The 18,646-nt window shown below is 41.1% G+C and overlaps 1 protein-coding gene across 25 annotated transcripts in view; it reads right to left on the bottom strand.

The window, feature by feature from the left end:
* Positions 1-18,646, bottom strand: part of LOC116388026 (voltage-dependent N-type calcium channel subunit alpha-1B-like) — a 142,886-nt gene that overhangs the window by 102,600 nt on the left and 21,640 nt on the right. The window lies entirely within an intron of this gene.

Here is an 18,646-nt window from a genome sequence, read left to right as displayed (position 1 = left end):
CTGACTGACTGACTGACTGACTGACTGACTGACTGACTGACTGACTGCTGGTAGCTCACACACAGACTCACTGGATGAAAACAATACCAGCAATAAACCTGAGGATGATTAGTCCCGATCCTAAAAGGAGTGGACCCAAATAGAGAAGGAACCCCAACATCAGCAGCACCATGATCCTTTTTTCCTGAATGCCACGGTTTCATTTCTCTCTGCCTCAAAGAGAATCTTTCTCTCCTTTTATGACAGACTGAATGATTTGAATCTGGCCCGACTTGGGTTACTTACGGAGTGGAGCCATGAAGACCTCATTTATCTGTGATAGGGAGGGCTCTCATTAGAATTGGTATAGTTTGGAAGTTTTCCTAAAATCATACATTTTTTAAAGGATTAACCTGAATTTTTCACTGCGGCAGGGATCCAATAAATCCTTCAGCCAATGTTGGAATGAAAGTGTTTCAGATGTTTCCCGATGCTGGGGTAGAGATTTATTTGCTCCCTCGATGTGGTCAGTGTGCTACATACTAATTTCTAGGAAGGACTTTAATATGTAGTGTATCTAAAAATAAAAGGTACCCCACTAGCAGCACTGTGAAGCAACGCTATTATGTCTGGGTCTCCTTTACTCTGCACATAGACGCAGGTGACACGTTGCACGTTCTTCTAAATGGTTTCACACTATTCTAATCAACAGGAATTGAAAAGCAGCAATACGCCAGCAAAGGGAGGGAAGTTTAATACTTTTACAAATATTCCATGTCGAGAGAAACGTATTCAACACTTTTTTTTCAGAACTCAAGGATACACAGAATCTATTTTGGTGAGTAACTGGCTGCAAACAAAAACTGTTTACAAGAAAACTCCACAGGGTACCTTTAAACCTGGACTAATGTCTTCTTTCATCAGAGGTCTCGAATCATTTCTCGTTAGTACAACACAGCAACATTAATGTATTGCACACCAACTCCAAAAACAGAAAGTTGTGAACATTTGCATACAGTCCATTCTGCATAGTATTGAACTGGGACACAACTTACTGTCCTTCTTTACTACTTAAGTCTCAGGACATTGGATTGTGTTTGGAAAACCTAAAACAGCTAAAGTCCAGGTGTTCCAATAAAAGCATTGCATCATCACACATGGATCCAAACAGGAAGCAGATGCTCACGTGAGACAATGTCAGTGACACAAAGTGTAAAGTAGTCACAGGAGTCTTTGTTTTGGTGGACACATTCACGCTTTACAGCTCAAATATTAGGTTTCATATTGTTATCAATAGTATTGGTAGTAGTAGTAACAGTAGCAAAACAGGAGTACCGCATGTACATAGAATATTGTTACTGTATGAGCGTTATTATTAGAGGACACTTCCCACCCAAGGAGACGTCCTGACAAGATGTCCTGTGATTTATGTGTGGTAATGCATCAGGCCCAGCCTCCACAGCTGAATCCTCTCTGGAAGGCTGCATGGACGTGACATTATGGCACACATCCACTGCATGGGTCGACCATCGTTGTATAGATCATGAGGTGCGTCACTCATATAACGCAGTGTCTTCTGTGTGACCCTTTACTGTTAGCACAGTGTACAAGTAAGGAACATTTCAAGTAAGAAAAGCTTTACCAGGGTGCTTATTAAAAAAACAAAAAGCTAATAAAGAACAACAGACAGCAGACACAAACATTAATAAAAAGTCAGATTAATATAAAGCCAGACAGTAAAGATATTGCTTGAAATATTTGACAGAACGTGTTTATCGAGGAATGCCTGCAACTGATGAAACATAACTTCAGAATATGTTGCCATTCTTTTCCACCTGCAACTCTAAACAAAGACCAAACTGAAACATCTTATTCCCAAATGTATGCCAATATCATATCAATATAAATATCATGTAGCTGCACCATTCCATCAGACAGGAATACCATTTAATAGAAGTCTTCTGTGGGGTTTCGATGGTTTCTAATGGCTGACTCACTGGTGGGTTAGTGGAGATTTAAAGGTTAATTAAACCTGGGTCTTCCTCGTGATTTACAGTTATTAACTACAATCCATTCAGTCATTCAGCTGAAGGCATGGGACGACATGAACGTTTCACTATTCTCCAGGCCAAAATAATTCAGATTCACATTATTGTCCCAATGATCATCAAAACATGCTTTACTCTTAAAAATGGCACTAAAACATACTGTAGTCGCTTTACCTCACAATTTGTGAAGAGACAATTCTTTTTATTGCGTCACATAGTGAAAAACAAACAAATAAGGTATTCATAACTCATAAAGTCCCTCAATATGAATGAAATGTACTAAGAAATAGCAACATAGTGTGAGTCCGTTCTTTGAGCCAGCTCAGAACACCAGCTGGTGTATGAATGACAACAATTCATAAGTCATTTTACGTGCAATTAGAACACCATCTTGCTTTTCGAGTGCTGTCTGTACGCCATGTAGTCTGTACAGACTATGTAAGCACATCAAAGAGTGATGTAATAAATGTGCCAATGGTGGGCGGGGGTGGAGGTTCATTGGTGAAACAAACACAGGACTTGCAACCAGGAGACCGGTGTTTGAGAACAGTGTCCAAAAGTATTGTTAAAATGTTCACCTCAGTATTTTACTTAGTTCATATAGCCATTTTAAGCCTAACCATTCTGTGTATTCAAAACCAAACTAGGTGGTTTTGTGTGAAAAGTGGCGACCAATATACATTTCATAATAATTAAATTAAAAAGGCAATATTTACTGTAGTAGCTCCAGTTATGTATATAACCATGGGAAATCATAGCAATCCTAAAACACGATAGAGTAGTTTACAAGACAGAATATATTTAAGCATGCTTCTAATATTGACCCTAATAATTGATATATTGTCTAACATGGAATGAATAAATGATATTTTGTCATGAAAGGCTCCATGATTACAGTGATGAGCGATTGAGATTCTAATTTTGTTTTCTCATTTTCTCATGATTGCTATATTGATCGCAATATATTTGGACTCGCTATTTTCGACTTAATTGGATAGTCATCACTTGCTGGCCCCTGTGGCTACAGAGGGCCAGCAAGGTCACACTATAGTTTCATCACAACAGTAATCATCCGTCTCAAAATATCACTGGCCAAGACATTCAAACTCCACGCTGCATCCTCGCATTCTAACAGCATCAGCTAAAATGTTTACGGTACAAATGTCACCGTCTCTCATTGCCCCCACAGTGTGAACAAACCCTCCTACATTCTTATGTCTACTGTCACAGATTTCTGTGGCGACCAGAATCTGGGGGCCTGTCGACGTGCTCGCAGCCAGGCTGTCGCTCACAGAAGTGTAATCAGTGGGGAGATCTGTCTTTCTTGGAAGAGAGGCTCCCTAATGTGCAGCCACTTCTTGCTGAATTTGGATCATTGTCACACTCTGTCAAAAAAACAGATTAACAAACTCTGTTTCTTTCATACACTTACAGCAAACGACAAGACAGCAGCAGTACTGTAGTTTATTCCTTTAAAAAACAACATCATAATATCAGTTTTATAAAATAAATATAATAATTGCCTCAAAGATCAATCAAGAGAATGCATTTGAGGCAACAGGGAATTAAAGCTCATTAAAAAAGGCAAACATTGTAATTGTAAATATTTTGGGTTCTTTAGTCACGCAGCTGGCTAGGTGTGCAACAATTTAGGCAGCTACAGATAAATAGTGGCTGCCACTGAGTGTGATGATATGAATTAAACCAATTATGGCATACATTACTAATGTTTTTAGCACAACAGCTGGTTGCCAACACGTTAAAAAACAAATGAAGGATTGCTTTTCAAATGAAAGCAAGTATTACTAGCACAATGCCCAAATTATTCAGTATGTAAAATGTCAAAGACGAGACGGGGAAAGTATTTCATTAATGTAGTTCCTGCAGTAGTCATTTCAAAGAATGAAGTAAAGACGGCCTGATAGACGGTGGTTGGAATGTTAAAACATTGACAAACGATTAACCAAATGAAGGTGAGGTATCTAAACAACTCCAATCCACAGCATACATGCTATATACAGCACCATCTAAGGGCGGATCATTTCAACTCTGTATAATTAAAGTGCCCACAGAGAAGAGGACAGATCTAATAGAAAGGCAGGAGTTTGAGGAGGGAACCTGCACTGAAAGCACGACTCCCATGCTGAGGTAATGTACTTTATCTTAACTCGGCTCACAGGAAGTGTACACTGCTGTGCGGTGCATGTTTGGGTAGTACAGCAGTGGTGTGTTTCAAATATTTAGCTTCTCTCTGCACATGTGATCATGTTCCTTTTAAGCTGAACTAAGACAAATAAATGCACTGCAGACAAAAAAATGTATCACAAACGCTCGTGAACGATATTAATGCAGAAGATGGAGAGGTAACTTTTGAATCATTTAGGCTGAAATGGAGGACATCTTTGGGCATATGAGCATTTGCCTTCAACAGTCATCCCTGGTCGGTTTATGTCCCACATCAGTTTACATTTTATTGTTTAAATATAACTGTAATTGTTCTCTAACATTAACATAACATGAAAATGCAGAATCCAGGCTGCTATATGCTTTCACTAAAACATATCCAACTGAGTCTCTCTATCCGTCCTTTCATTGACAGCCGTTCATCCAAGCGACTTGGCGGGTGTTTAGCTGAGCACCAATAGGAAGTCCAGTGTTGAGTGATCTCTTGAGATCTACGGGACATATTTATTCATAGTGCGTTATGTACCCTATTGACTAATACACCAACAAACGTCATGCTGAATAAAGCTTGCTCTCCGTCACTCGCTATGATATTAAGTGTTACACCCAGGTGGCTGCAGAGTTAGGCCGATGCAGAAGTGTCATAAAACGTGCATTCTCTCTACTGACCAGCAGGGGGCGACTCCTCCGGTTGAGAAAAGGTCAGATTGTATAGAAGTCTATGAGAAAATGACTACTTCTCTCTTGATTTATTACCTCAGTGAACATTGTAAACATGAGTTTATGGTCTCAATCTCTAGTTTCAAGTCTTCTTCAATACAGCATGATGTTCATTTTGTAAAAGATGGTCCATTTAGAGTCAAACAGACCATAATGTGGAGTATGCTTTAGGGCGGGCTTACTGTGATCGACAGGTCGCTACCACTACCAGAGCTCTATACGGCGTCTTAACGTCATTCCTCCACATTCCAAATATGGTAACCTCCCTTTATTGGCCGTAATTCAAGATGGTGACGGCCAAATCGCCGAACTCGAAGCTTCAAAACGGCAGTTGGTGACATCATGACTACGTCCAATTCCTATATACAGTCTATGGTTACACCGCCGAACGGCATGCTGGGTACAGCTCGCTCTCAGTCATTGTTTGGGTGAGCTTTTTCACCCGAATGACGCGTATACTCCAGCATTGCTAGAAGATGCAACTATGCAACATATCGTAATACAACTGTTTGGAGGATATGTCTGTTCTACCAGAAATGTCCAGCGACACAAGCGATCAGTGCACCTGACCAAGCCCCTGCATCACAGAACCTGGTGTTTAGGCAACAAAACCACTTGGTGAGGTTTAGGAAAAGATAGATGTTTGGTTTTAAATAAGTACGTTTGTTGCGTAACTTACATAGTGAAGTAAATAAATTATGTAACGGAAATAAGGTCAAATAAGTCACAGTGGGTGACCGTGTACTTCTGTGTTTGTTGACACATCCATCCACTCCGGCCTGCTGACTTTGTCGCTCTGCATACTCCACCACCTGACTTGCTCAACGGCAGCCCTGCACATCCTGGCTCACAATTACGTGGGCTGTATATGAATTGCAGTGCATACCTTTCATAGGCATGAGTACGAAAAGTGAATAAGAACAGCGTGAACAATCATGTCATGGTTGACGTATTGCTCAGCAGTGTGAAGTTGTTTGGATGAGCAGTTGCTGCTCGAAGCAATACCGGAGGCCAAGAAATCGGCGGGTTTTGAACGGGCGATGCAAAAGAGAGATTATGTTGTCAGTTTGGGAAGGAATACTTTCAAATACAGGTCCATGGATGTGGAAGGAACAGAGAAAAGATGGATGGACAGATGCTGCATGCATCCCATTTTCAACAGCATTACATGAGCAGCAAGAACAGGCCTGTATATTCCTTCTCTAATCACCTTAACTGCATATAAGCAGTATTACAGTTCAAATCAATTGACATTTAGGCAAAAATCGATGCATTTGTTAGTTTCAAATCATGCCGGAACTCTTACATATTGATTATAATCAGCAACCAATGTATTAATGAAGAATGCATTAGACAGGAGTGACCTTATATGTCTACGGTCAGGAAAGGCCAGTTTTCATATGAGACCTCATCTCTGAACATAACCAGCTCGGAGGTTCAGTCACTGATCAGCTCAGTTTACACAGTCACCAGAGGGCCTCTCCGAAATTCATGTTTCCCGGTAACCAGACGTAGGACGAACTCCGTCTCAATGGGATCTGACTGAGAACAGAGAATTAAGTGGAGCGAAGCTAAATGAAATCTGCTGTGCTGCAGGCAGCCGGGCTTTTCTATGGGTGACAGAGGATCTAATCGATGCTAATCAATTTACTCTCTGTTGACAAATTACATTTTTAAGCAAACATAACGATCAGTACATCACGGCAAAGCAAGGCAGATGTAGAAGTATTCAAATCTGTCCGCAAGTAAATTAACGTTGAATACTTTGCCACTGTATATATTACAAAAGAATCTCGTGTTACACAATCAACCAATGTTTGCTGTGGAACTTCTGCACAGCAGACATTTTGACTGATCATTGAAGGAAAAGCTCAGGTTGATGGTCTCACCATTGATGTAGGTTCACTCACTCACTCACATTAACATCACCCAGAACAAATAGCGAGTCGTCTTTTGATGCAAGAAGTGAGCAGGACACATGAAGTCAACTAAACACATCATGGTCTCTAATCACTTTACATGCTTTGGACTGCTAATTTCATGTCCGACCCCCTTCAGGGTGTTCATCATAACAAACATCCATGGCAAGAAGGTAAATAGCACATTTAAAATGGAGAGCTGTATTTTTTTCTCTCTCATGCAGAAAATTGACAGCTAATGTGCCTAAAGATGAAAAAATAATATTCAACATCAGAACATGCATTTGTGCAGTGTCTGTGCGCCGCATACCTGAGCTTTGCAGCACTTAAATACTGTAACTCTTTACTGCTTGTATTCTCACATTATTTAAAATCATTGAGTTATTGACTTGACTGTTTCTGAGTCTGCTGCATATTACCTGTAAACAATCCTGCCTGGATGGGGTAGATAATTACTTTCTCCATCCACTGTTGAGTGGAAAAAGTGAGAGTAAGAAGTCTTAAAATCGAATGTTATGTACTTGTATGTCCTCCATGGAGCCCTGTTGTTCCAGTGGACCGCCAAAAGTCAATCTCAAATGCACCCAGGTACCACTTGTTGTAAAAGCTGAAGCAAACATTATTAGGGCTGAAACAATTCCTCGAGTAACTAGATCACTAAAGCTCATTCGCTAAATTCTTTGCATCAAAGCTTAGTTCAAGGAGCAGGATATGAATATCAATGAATCAACATCCATATTGAATGTGTGATGAACACATCATGACAGTTCGATCAGTGAAAGTTATAGTGCCTTTACAGGAGTAGCTCATGAGACGTTTACCTTAGTACTTTGAAATAATTTGTTTAATTTATTTGTTTGCGTTTTAGAAAAGGTTTTATTTGAAAATGTAATAAGTCACTTAAATGCACTAAATGGGTGACGTTCTGACAGATAATGTTATTGTATGCAATTTAAGCATAACAATGTTGATTTTTCAAAGAGGAAACCAATCAGTTGTTCACTAAGAGACCTGTCTTATTTTCTTTTTTTCATATTTACGATTGCTCTGTAATAATGAAGCAAAAGTATTTCTTAGCTGATTACTCGATTAGTCAATGAAATAATTGGAAGAATACTTGATTAAAAAAATAATTCATAGCTGCAATATAGAAAAACCCAGGACAGGAATATTGAACCAGAACTGCAATCTTTCCTGATACCTGTTTCAGTAGCCTGAACCTAATAACATGTGGGACGTTTTTGAATAACCAAAGTAATGGGTAAATCTGTACACCTACACTGATTTATGATGCGAGAGAATTAGATATTTATAGCATGAATATAATTAACTGTAATATTGCCTACTGTATTCCGCTATGGTTAATGTAGCTCAATGCTGAACTCTTGACCTCTTTATACACACACACACACACACACACACACACACACACACACAGAGAGAGAGAAAGAGAGAAATAGAGAAATAGAGAAAGAGTAGGAGAGCAAAATAAAGTCATGGATGCAGGCTATAGCTAATCAATGTTGAAAATGAACCTGTGTGGCCAGTTCTGTTCTGAACGCCATCTCCCATAAATCACCTTGTCTATACAAGGTCATTACTGAGAGCTATTAACTATACGCTGTAATCAGCCTTCAACTCATTAGCAACAAGAAGATGAATCAACACAGTGGCTGTTGCATAATGGAGGCCTTATCACAGGAACTCTAGTCAGCGACGGAGGCAGTGAACTGAATATTGCATATAAACAAGTAAAAAAAAAAAAAATCTGAAAATGCTAATGTTGTATAGAATTATCACACATGTTTGTGCATTGCACCAGCACATCCATAAAGGCATGTGATGGAGTAGAAAATAACAATTTAAACATAAACTGTCTATAAGAAGTGGACGTAGTCACCGTGACGTCACCCGTTGGTTTGTGGACTTCAGTTTTGAAGCCTTGAGTTTGGCATTTTAGCCGTCGCCATCTTATTTTTTCACAACCAGAAGTGACACGAGATGGTAGAGATCATTTTTAGGCGACCAAAACATCTACAATTAACTTTCATGAACTGAAAACACACTGTGAAAGGGTTAAAGCTGTAAGACGAAAACAAGAGACCTGTCAATCACAAGGTAACTCACCCTGAAGCATACTCTGCTTTATGGTCTGACTGACTCTAAATGGACCATCATTTATTAAATGAACATCATGCTGTATTGAAGAAGACTTGAATCTAGTGATTGAGACCATAAACTCATGTTTACAATGTTTACGGAGGTGATAAATCAAGAGAGAAGTAGAGTCATTTTCTCATAGACTTCCAACCAGACTTCTTTTTGCAACCAGAGGAGTCGCCCCCTCATGGCCATTAGAGAGAATGCAGGTTTAAGGCACTTTTGCATCAGCTTGTAGGCGCAGATTTAAACAAGTTACGGTCATATTGATATGAATTGCCGACATGAATCTACTGTAAAGCAAAATTGACAACAGAACATAAACTGATCATTTTCAATTCAGTTTTACAGAATACAGGGCATGTATGTTTGTGCCTCTGTTACCTATAAAAGAGAAGGGTCAATCAAGTTTTTTTGCGCTTACATCAGCATTAAAAAAAGAAAAAAGAAAGGTTAAAATTGCAGTTTGACATGAATGTTATTTGGAGCGTAAGGTGATGAAAACAGAAGTCGGCCCTGGTGGCATCAGGAGGGTTATAGCTTGAGGTCGTGATAAATGAAGTGGAAAATGAGCAGGTTATGTTTGGTAGAGTCCTGGGAAGTTCACACCTGTGCCTCCTCTGCGCTCATACGTGTCCACACACACACACACACACACACACACACACACACACTGTTGCATGTCATCATGTTTTCTGTACATTGTGATTGCGGTTCCTTCATGATTAATTACAGTCAATATCTCTCTATTATTTACACACCGGCGGCGGTGGTACTGTAGCAATACATCATCCATCTTCAGATAGCCGTGAGGGCTTTGAGTTGTGGCGGCGAGGACGACATGCACACGTAGAAACATTACCCACACGTGCACACAAAAACAACTTGTCAGCGACCGCATCTTCTCTCCATTTTCCAGACCCTCCACCCCCTCTTACACTCTTTATGTCTCGCTATTATGTGGGTGAATAGGAGCTGAAGAGAAAGCGGGAAGCCTTGACACAGAGCTGCTAATGCAGAGCAGCTACGCTAACACGTCGTGTGTGGGGTCGGTGGGCACATCTACGAGACAGTGAGGGATAGACGGCGCTGACACCAACACATACTCTAATGCCCCCCCAGTGACCTCACAAACAAACAAACAATATGACGCAAACACAAATTACATTTCTGGAGTATATAAAGAAAAATAATTTAAGCCAATTAGCTACAAATAATGTGTACTTTGATTATGCTTCACTCATCAATTTGTTTTCTATGGTGGAGACCAAACCGGAGCTAAAAGGGAGGGTGAATTGACTGACATTCAATGCTGTTGCATGGTGGTGTGTTTGCTGATAATATGCTTTATACTATGTCAGGTGTCATGATCACAGGTTGTCATTCTTTATTTTGATTGGCTGCCAAACTTCAAGTCATATCTGATATAAATGAAGGCAGGTTTAAATGAGTACAGCTGAAGAACCTTTCATACGCAGCGTACACTGTTAGAGAACCATGCAGATAGTGAACGCTTTTAAAAAAAATGTTTACTTCAGAACTGTTTTCCATGCTTTAGTCTTGCCTGTCTGGCTGGCAGCTGAATGTTTACTTTACATACGCTGCAGGTATGGAGCTTCTGTCTCCGTCATGTGAACAGGTGCAAGGCCAAATATCAGGCAACAAATAGTGACTCGTGTTTTAATTAAATCTAACTTTCTTACGACTTAAACTATTCCAGTCACAAGTTCAGAAGCAGGGGGGACATTCAAGGAGGTTTCGTTCGAAGTGTTACAAAATGATTACAAGATCTCAATTATGACAAAATTGTTTTCATAAGTGAACACTGCTGCACACTAACCGGAGTCGACTGTAATCAAAGGAGAGGGCAAAATATTCGAGGAGAGACACAGCGAGAGGTGGACACGATGAGAAGTGGACTGACAGAGTCTGAGGCAAAGGCGGGACTCGACTGGAATCAATCAGCCGGACGTGTTTACCAGCTGGCACTCTGCCTGAGAGCCAATGTGAGTGTTTGTTTCAATCTGTTCGCCGGGCTGAGTGTCACGCTGTTTGATACCACGATGAAACGTATTCAGGAAGGCTTCACTGAGAAATCATCATTATCCTATACTTTTACAAACCTGATCCTGGGTTTTTTTTTTCAACAAGGAATATTGATTGTCACTCTCAATATCTGCAGGGGTTTGTTGTCAATATATTCGTATTATTAAAGCGCATTTTTTTTTTACACTTGCCAATATTCTTTTTTCTCATTTCCACATGGACATTTCTGCCCGACACCTGATTTCCCCGTGGAGTTGTAAACCTAACAGGAGGCTGTGGCGCTGCATCAAAAAGTATTTCTGTGATTTACAGCACGCTGCTTTAAATCAGATTAGGCGTCTTCTTTTCCAAATGAATCACAATATTTACAGGAAGACGTTTTCAGTAAAAGAAAGAAGAAAAAAGAAACCACCATTCTCCAACAAAGGAGATCCTTCACTCATGTACTGTATGTACCGAGATACACCACACTTTAAAACCGGATGCGTTTACATCACAGCACTGAAATGTGAGCGTTAAGGAGTATGTATGACGTACTGGATCCAAAATTGTTCAAAATAACCGCACTCGAAAGGCTGGGTAAAAAAGCCTGTCGTCATCGAGAGGGGCGATGAATCATACTGAAGGAATAATGGAGCGCGCTTTCCAAGGGAGGCTCAGAGGCATTCAGGTGTTGCACTTGGTTGAGTAAAGCAGCCTGGTGTAGTTCAACCACTGACCAAATGTGTCACATTTCAACAAGTCATATTCCCTACTTTCTTTTTCTGTTTTTTTCACTGAGAAACATCCTGAAGGATTCATAATACAGTGGACTGATAACGGTTCCACACTGAAATGTGGAGCAGGTTTAGAAGCTTTTACTTTCATTAAAAGTAACACATTTAGAGGATTGGTGGAGGCATGCGCTCTCTGACTGCTCTCTGGTTTGCACATCACTCTTGTGCCTTCACAGACCTCATCTTTTATTTATAATAAGTATCATTCATCTCCTCTCACCTACAAATACACCTGTCCTTTAGTAGATAGAGTGGATGATGTATCCGTGGACTACCCGTCTGTGATGACAGAAGTGTGGATGTGGTAGCACATGGGATTTATCATGGCGTGTTGTGTCCTCAGGCTTTGTTGGAGGCTTTTAGCGCGAGCGTTTGTATGCTTGCCTGGTGGTACATTAACATGTACATATGTGCTGGTGCCAATTATGTCCATTCGCAGCTGCCTGAGGTTCAGCGACAGCTCGACGAGCGCCAACATGCTCCAAAGTTATTTCACAGCTTCCTGTCTAGGGAAAGAGAGCAGGTGTGTGTTCGGCTCATACCGCCAGCTAAAGAGACGCCTGTTTGGACATGACATTCTATATGGCATCTTTATAATGGACAGAGAGAGAGAGGGAGAGAGAGACAGAGAGAGAGACAGACATATCAAAAAAAGAAGATATCAAGGCAATACAATCTGGTGTCATTGTACCATACCACGTCATTCACCATTTTCAAATCCAAATAGTTTAATCCAACGGTTAATTATTCAAACCGTCTGCCTCGCAACTCCGCAAGAGCCGCAATGCAATGCAAATATACATCCCCCCCCCATTTAGATCTTTCCCATGTCTTTTTTTTTTTTAAATACAGTGATTACTTGTTTCAACAAGGCTTCAAAATCGGAATTAACATTTTGCTCGTCTGCGCTTTTGAACACGTTTAAGCAGCTTCATGCACTTGGAGCATAAATGTACAGAGATGAGAGGAAACAGGAGAGAGACTGGAGAGGAAATACAGTTCCTGGTGAGTTCTGAACACAAACGCACAATCATGTGGTTGGCGTGTGCATTGCTACAGTCTCAGTCGCGAGGGGAAACCTGCTGTTCTCCATCAACGCAATCTCAAGCAGTATTACTCTACTGAGAGAGGGAAAAGACAAGTTTGTGCATAGTTAACATCTACTGCTGAAAACAAAACTAAAACAAGTTTTATATGTATTTACCTTTATCCCTTTTTTACCTTGTAAATTATTATCTACATTGTAAGCCTTGAACAACCTGCACTGGCACTACTGCACTTATTATGGTCATGCTAATAAAGAGAATGTTAATGTACGTATATGATATGTGTGAGAGAGAGAGAGAGAGAGAGAGAGAGAGAGAGAGAGAGAGAGAGAGAGAGAGAGAGAGAGAGAGAGAGTCAGAGTGGAAGAGCGCATGAGTCTACTGGATCCAACTGTCATTTATGAGAAAGTGGACATGCTTGAAAGTCACTGGGGCAAGTGAGGAGCGGCGAGGCGAGAGACTCGCTGGCGACAGATCGCACCTCGTTACCATAGAAACAGGAAGACGACATGACAATGGCTCTACTGGGCTGGCGGAGGATACACGGCGGCAGCGATAAGAGAGTCAGAAAGCGATGTGGGTGGAGGGAGAGAGAGAGAGAAGAAGCGAGGAGTCGGAGGAATGAATCATAGATTTCTGTTTGTTTTGTTAATTTGACGCTCTGCCGCGGTGCCTGGACATAAGGATTCTTTTAATGACTACAATATGAGACATGTAAAAATAAACGATACTCCAGGGTCGCTGTTTACATCCAGGCAGTCTCTGTCCAGATGCTGGTTATGAAATGAGATGGGAGGGAAACGTTATTTCCAATATAGAAACAGGTTCAGTAATGATTTCTTCCATACGCCAGCTAAAATATCCATAGAGGTACTTTTACATATAATAGAAAACTGCAAAGAAACCGTGGAATGCAAAGCTGTGCACACACACACACAGACAGAAACTGAGGGACCATTTCACAACACGCTGAACGTAATTGCAATTAACCCATTGGTTTCATTGGCATCAGCTGATGGGGATCCTTTGAAAAAAAATAAAATGCTTTCTCCAATTGGGCAAGCTGTTGCAAATCAGCTGCTTTCAGTCCAACAATTTGTCCCTCATTGTGGAAAAACCTCAGAAAAACACACTCACTTTCTCTCTCATCCAAGCATTGATGCTGCCATGGGTCCTGGTAACGTGCTGCGTGTTGACAGGGATGGAGCAGAAAAAGATAATCCTCCAGTGAAAGGGAAACAAAGGACAAGAGGAGCTGGTGAGAAAAAAGCACATCAGGTGGGGATGTGGCTATCGATAGATCGAGAGAGAGAGATTGATATTTCTGCACCTATATAAAGATAAGACAAGCTGTTTAATGTTGAAAAGATCTGCCCACCAGCGACTATAAAGCAGCCTGACACAATGTTCAAATAAAAGTTCTCCATATCCAGAACACTAATATACCAACAAAAAGCTATTGTCTGTGTGAAGATATAGTGTAGAACTAGCTACCTGAGGAGAGAATGAAGTCACTCTCCCTCTGTGTGTTTGAATCTGCTTCTCTGTGATTTGTTTACATGACTGGGCGTGCCTGTTAGTGCATGTGAGCGTGCCCCACTGGTTAGCTCACGGCCGCTGCTCTGCACTGCTCTCGTGCTGCGGTTACAGCCGACGATGCTGTCCTGACCAACAGCATCTCACAGAAGCATAGCGCCCAACCTCTAACCCTGAGGCACTGTCAGCTCGGTCAGCACTGTTGCTGTAGTTTGCACCATTACTACTTTTGGTGCTGTTAGCTGCGAGCTGCCGGCTTAGCTGTCGCCATGATAGCCGTGTGGAGCTAATCCCTCTGCTCTAAATATCGAATTTAGCACCTTTAACCCTCACATAAACAGAAATGTATGAATGACAAACTGAAACAAAGCATTTATCTCACCCACTGATGCAACAAGAGGCAGAAACATGTATTTACACCAGTATACAACTGTAACACACAGAAACCATGGCACAGGCCACAGAGGACAAGGTGGGAAGTGACACGGTGCATTGTGGGGGTTTGGAGACTTCCGAGGCGGCGTTAACATTTAAATGTCATTTGCTGAGACGGGAAGACATGTTGACAGCGCACGACCTCGGGGTGATCGTCAGGAGGAATGGAATGAGAGAGAAACACATGATGAGATAAAGAGAGCGGCTCAAGGAAATACCCAGTGATACAGAAGAGAATCGCACAGACAAACAACGGAGACCAACAGTTCAGCAAGACCAACAGCCTACAGCCACATCAGCAGGCTTACACACTGAGTGACGAGGTTGACATGCTGATGGTCTCCATCTTAGTTAAGCATGCTAACGTTGGCTAATTAACAATAAAGTTCAGACGAGGCTATCGCTAGCTCTGCAGGTGATTGGTTGTAAAGATTAAATATTTCAGTCTGGACAAAAGGGACGGACCTACTGACTGACCCCAGAGCTACAGCTTGGTAAAAAGAAATCACGAGTATGTGAGTAATGTGGCGGACACCAACGGACTCCCCTATTTGTTGTTTCATAACGCTTAACCTGCAAAATCTCACTCCCAAACCACCACCATCATCAGGTAAATCCCAGCTTGAATAATCAGTTTTTGGGAACTTTAGCATCCTGGGGCAGTCTCACTCTTGAAGGGGAACACCATCTAAATTAAGAATTCCAAAATGTTATTTCAATGGCCTATAGGAACGTTAATAACACTCAATAGGTGTGAACACAAGCAAAGCCAGAAACCAGAGAAGTAAGTCTCTAGTGTCATCTATAATATCAACTTTCACAATTCACTGTCTATGAAGAAATTCCACTTTATCACATCACAAATTTTTAGCGCTCAAATTTTTTGGATTTTGGAGAGAGTTCTTTATGTTTACTATGATTTTCTGACTTCTGGGTCTTGGACCACAGGAATAACAAGTATGACTTGGGCGTAGCTCCCTTTTAAGTCTCATTTTCAAAGTCATAGTGAGACGTTCTTTGTCTTTCATAAATGTATCGGTAAACCACATTTTCTTGGAAAGTCAAAGCAGATCAGCTGGACCGACGTACAGAAATGTCGCAATCACCTTTTCTTAGCTGCATGAACAGAAGCTGATGAGAAGGCGTGCGGTACCTAATGCGGCCGTTGAGTGATAATGGAAGACAATAACTTCAATGCAACAGAGCAATAAGGAAAGATTCCCCACAGGAGCCATTCTGACAACATGTGCTGTGATTTATGCCCGAGAATGTAATCAAGTCGGCCTCGACAGTCCGCAGCAGAAACATTACTGCAAAGCTACATGGACATCACATTGCACTTATATACTTACTGTAAGACCGGAGAATACAGACACCCATATAAAATCATGTTTCTGTTGTTATGAACACATCCATTAGAATAAACCTGCTTTGTTGAGAAGAGTTTTTGCTCCCTGCTATTTATTAAACATCACATTCTTCTCAACCAAAATGTAGTTTTTTATATAATAGGTTATCAGTTTGCAAGAGTAGAAGTCAAGTGGGGCGGAAGTGAATACGATGCATGTCATACTTCATTTGCACACACACACACACACTGTTGACATTAGCCAGCTGTGAACAGGCAGCGTGTCACACTATCTTGGCACAATTTAAATGGTAACAAATAACATGTTACCATGTTAACCAAGGCCGAACCCTCAGCATCAGAGACTACACAGAAGTCTACCCCCCTCCCCCTTTGAAGTTCTTCTTTCAAAGATGTAGGTACAATAGGTTGGACAGATAGGTATTCACAGCCTAAAGAAATGTAAAGATGGACATACTTCTTAAGATATTTAGTGAGCTGGAGCTCTAAAGAAACATCAGTTGCATAACTCCAGACTGAGAGGTTCAGTATTCATCATATATCCACTTCTTTAGCTCTAAAGGGAAAAGTATTGTGATTCTTTATGTAAGTAGAAGTAGAAAAGGTATTATCAGCACAACATACTGAAGTATCAACAGAAAAAGTATTCATCACGCAGAATGGGCCCTTTTTAGAGTGTATATTATCTCATCATCTTATTATCATACATTATGTATATGAACTGCTTATAATTGTAGATGCATCAATGTATACGCACCATTTTAATGTTGCAGCTGGTCATGGTGGAGCTACTTTGTGTACTGTTGGGTAGTTTAATCTATTTTAAATACTCATCATTGGAGCGTCTTGGTAGCTGAGTGGTTACAGCGCATGCCGTATAACTGCAACCATCACATTTCTACACCGTCCCCCATCAAATAAAGGTGAAATGCAAAAATATATATATTTTTTGAAATCCGCCCCAAAGAAAATCACAATTTCAGCCACAGGAATGACTATTACTAATAGCAAATAATGATGCAGTTAGATTTACAGCTGGCAGCCAAACAGCATCCTTTTTACATGATGTTCCAGTGTATATCTGGCAAACCAGTCAGACCCATCTCCAGATCATTAGTGGCCATCCTCCTCCCTCCATCTACTGCTGATCACAGGGATAAGTGAAGATGATGCAAGGCTCTATTTCATCCCTCCAGGTCCTCTCACACTCTCTCCCTCTGTGTCTGCATGTCTGTCTTCCCAACTTCATCTCTCTCTCTCACTCTCTCTCCGTTTCTACCTCATTACTGCCTCCCCCCTCTCTCCCTTCTGTCTCCTTACAGCCTTTCTAATGTAGCATGGATACACAGCAGTAAATCAGTAGCGGTGGATAAAAGGGCCCCTTACAATCTCAGAGGCTTTTCCTAAATATCTAGAATCACACGGCAAGAGACTGTTATTGTCGTGAAGATGTGGGAAGGGGAGGCATCGGAGAAAGATATCGACTAAAAAGGCACACTGTGTGAGCGGTCTTCCAGGAATGACTGCTTTAAAAAAAACAACACACACACACACACACACACATTACTCAGGAGGGAAATAAAACATAATATCCACACTTGTTGGCATGGAGATAAGGTAAATGGATCTCAATAATCACACAAACAGTCCACGTGGTTTTTAGGGTGCCATGCTCAATACCTTATCTACCACAAAGATATGTATATACTCATGTGTGTGTGTGTAGAAATTCTTATTCATCTTTCTCTCACTTTATTCAAAAAGATCTAAAGACTGAGAGAACAGAGCCTTGTTTTCAGTCCAATAACAGAGTAGAGAGTGATGGGGTTCATATAAGGAACCCCATCATTAGGCTTTCTCTAATTTAGGATATTTGAAAACAGTCTTAGGTCTCGACCTTCGACCCTCAAAATCGCTGCATACACCTACATGACTGACGGCGGACTTGCCTGCTTTTGTTTTAGACGTATCGAGATTGAGTCGGGCATATTAAGTGATGTATGAAGAACGCCGAATACATGGAGGAGTCAGTCTTTTGCTCACTTCGTCCCAGTTGGCCAAACAAGGTACCACAAATCTGCCATTGCAGATTGCTGTCATAAAGTTACATCTACGGGACATATTCATCAGCAGTGTGTAATGGACACACTGTGTCGTGTCTTGAGAGTGGGACCCCTGTTAATAGTCATACTGCTGAACGGCATGCTGTGTATACAACTCATTCTCAGTCACTCGCTACAGTACATTTAAGAACAGCCGTTGATCTGATCGACTTTACATTTGGCAACTGTGTTGCTCAGGACCAAAGGAAGACCGGAGTCGAGTGTGAAGTTGTTTGGATGAGCTGTTATTGAGAAAGCTGCAAGCAGCATTAGCGGAGGCCACAAGCTCAGCCCATTCTGAACAAACCCAGTGTTTCCTAAAGTTT

This window comes from Anarrhichthys ocellatus, unplaced genomic scaffold (assembly GCF_004355925.1).
Source record: "Anarrhichthys ocellatus isolate YVR2014 unplaced genomic scaffold, GSC_Weel_1.0 scaffold16, whole genome shotgun sequence".
NCBI classification, from domain to species: Eukaryota; Metazoa; Chordata; class Actinopteri; order Perciformes; family Anarhichadidae; genus Anarrhichthys; species Anarrhichthys ocellatus.
The sequence above is the reverse complement of the archived record's forward strand: the minus strand, read 5'-3'. Positions and strand labels throughout refer to the sequence as shown.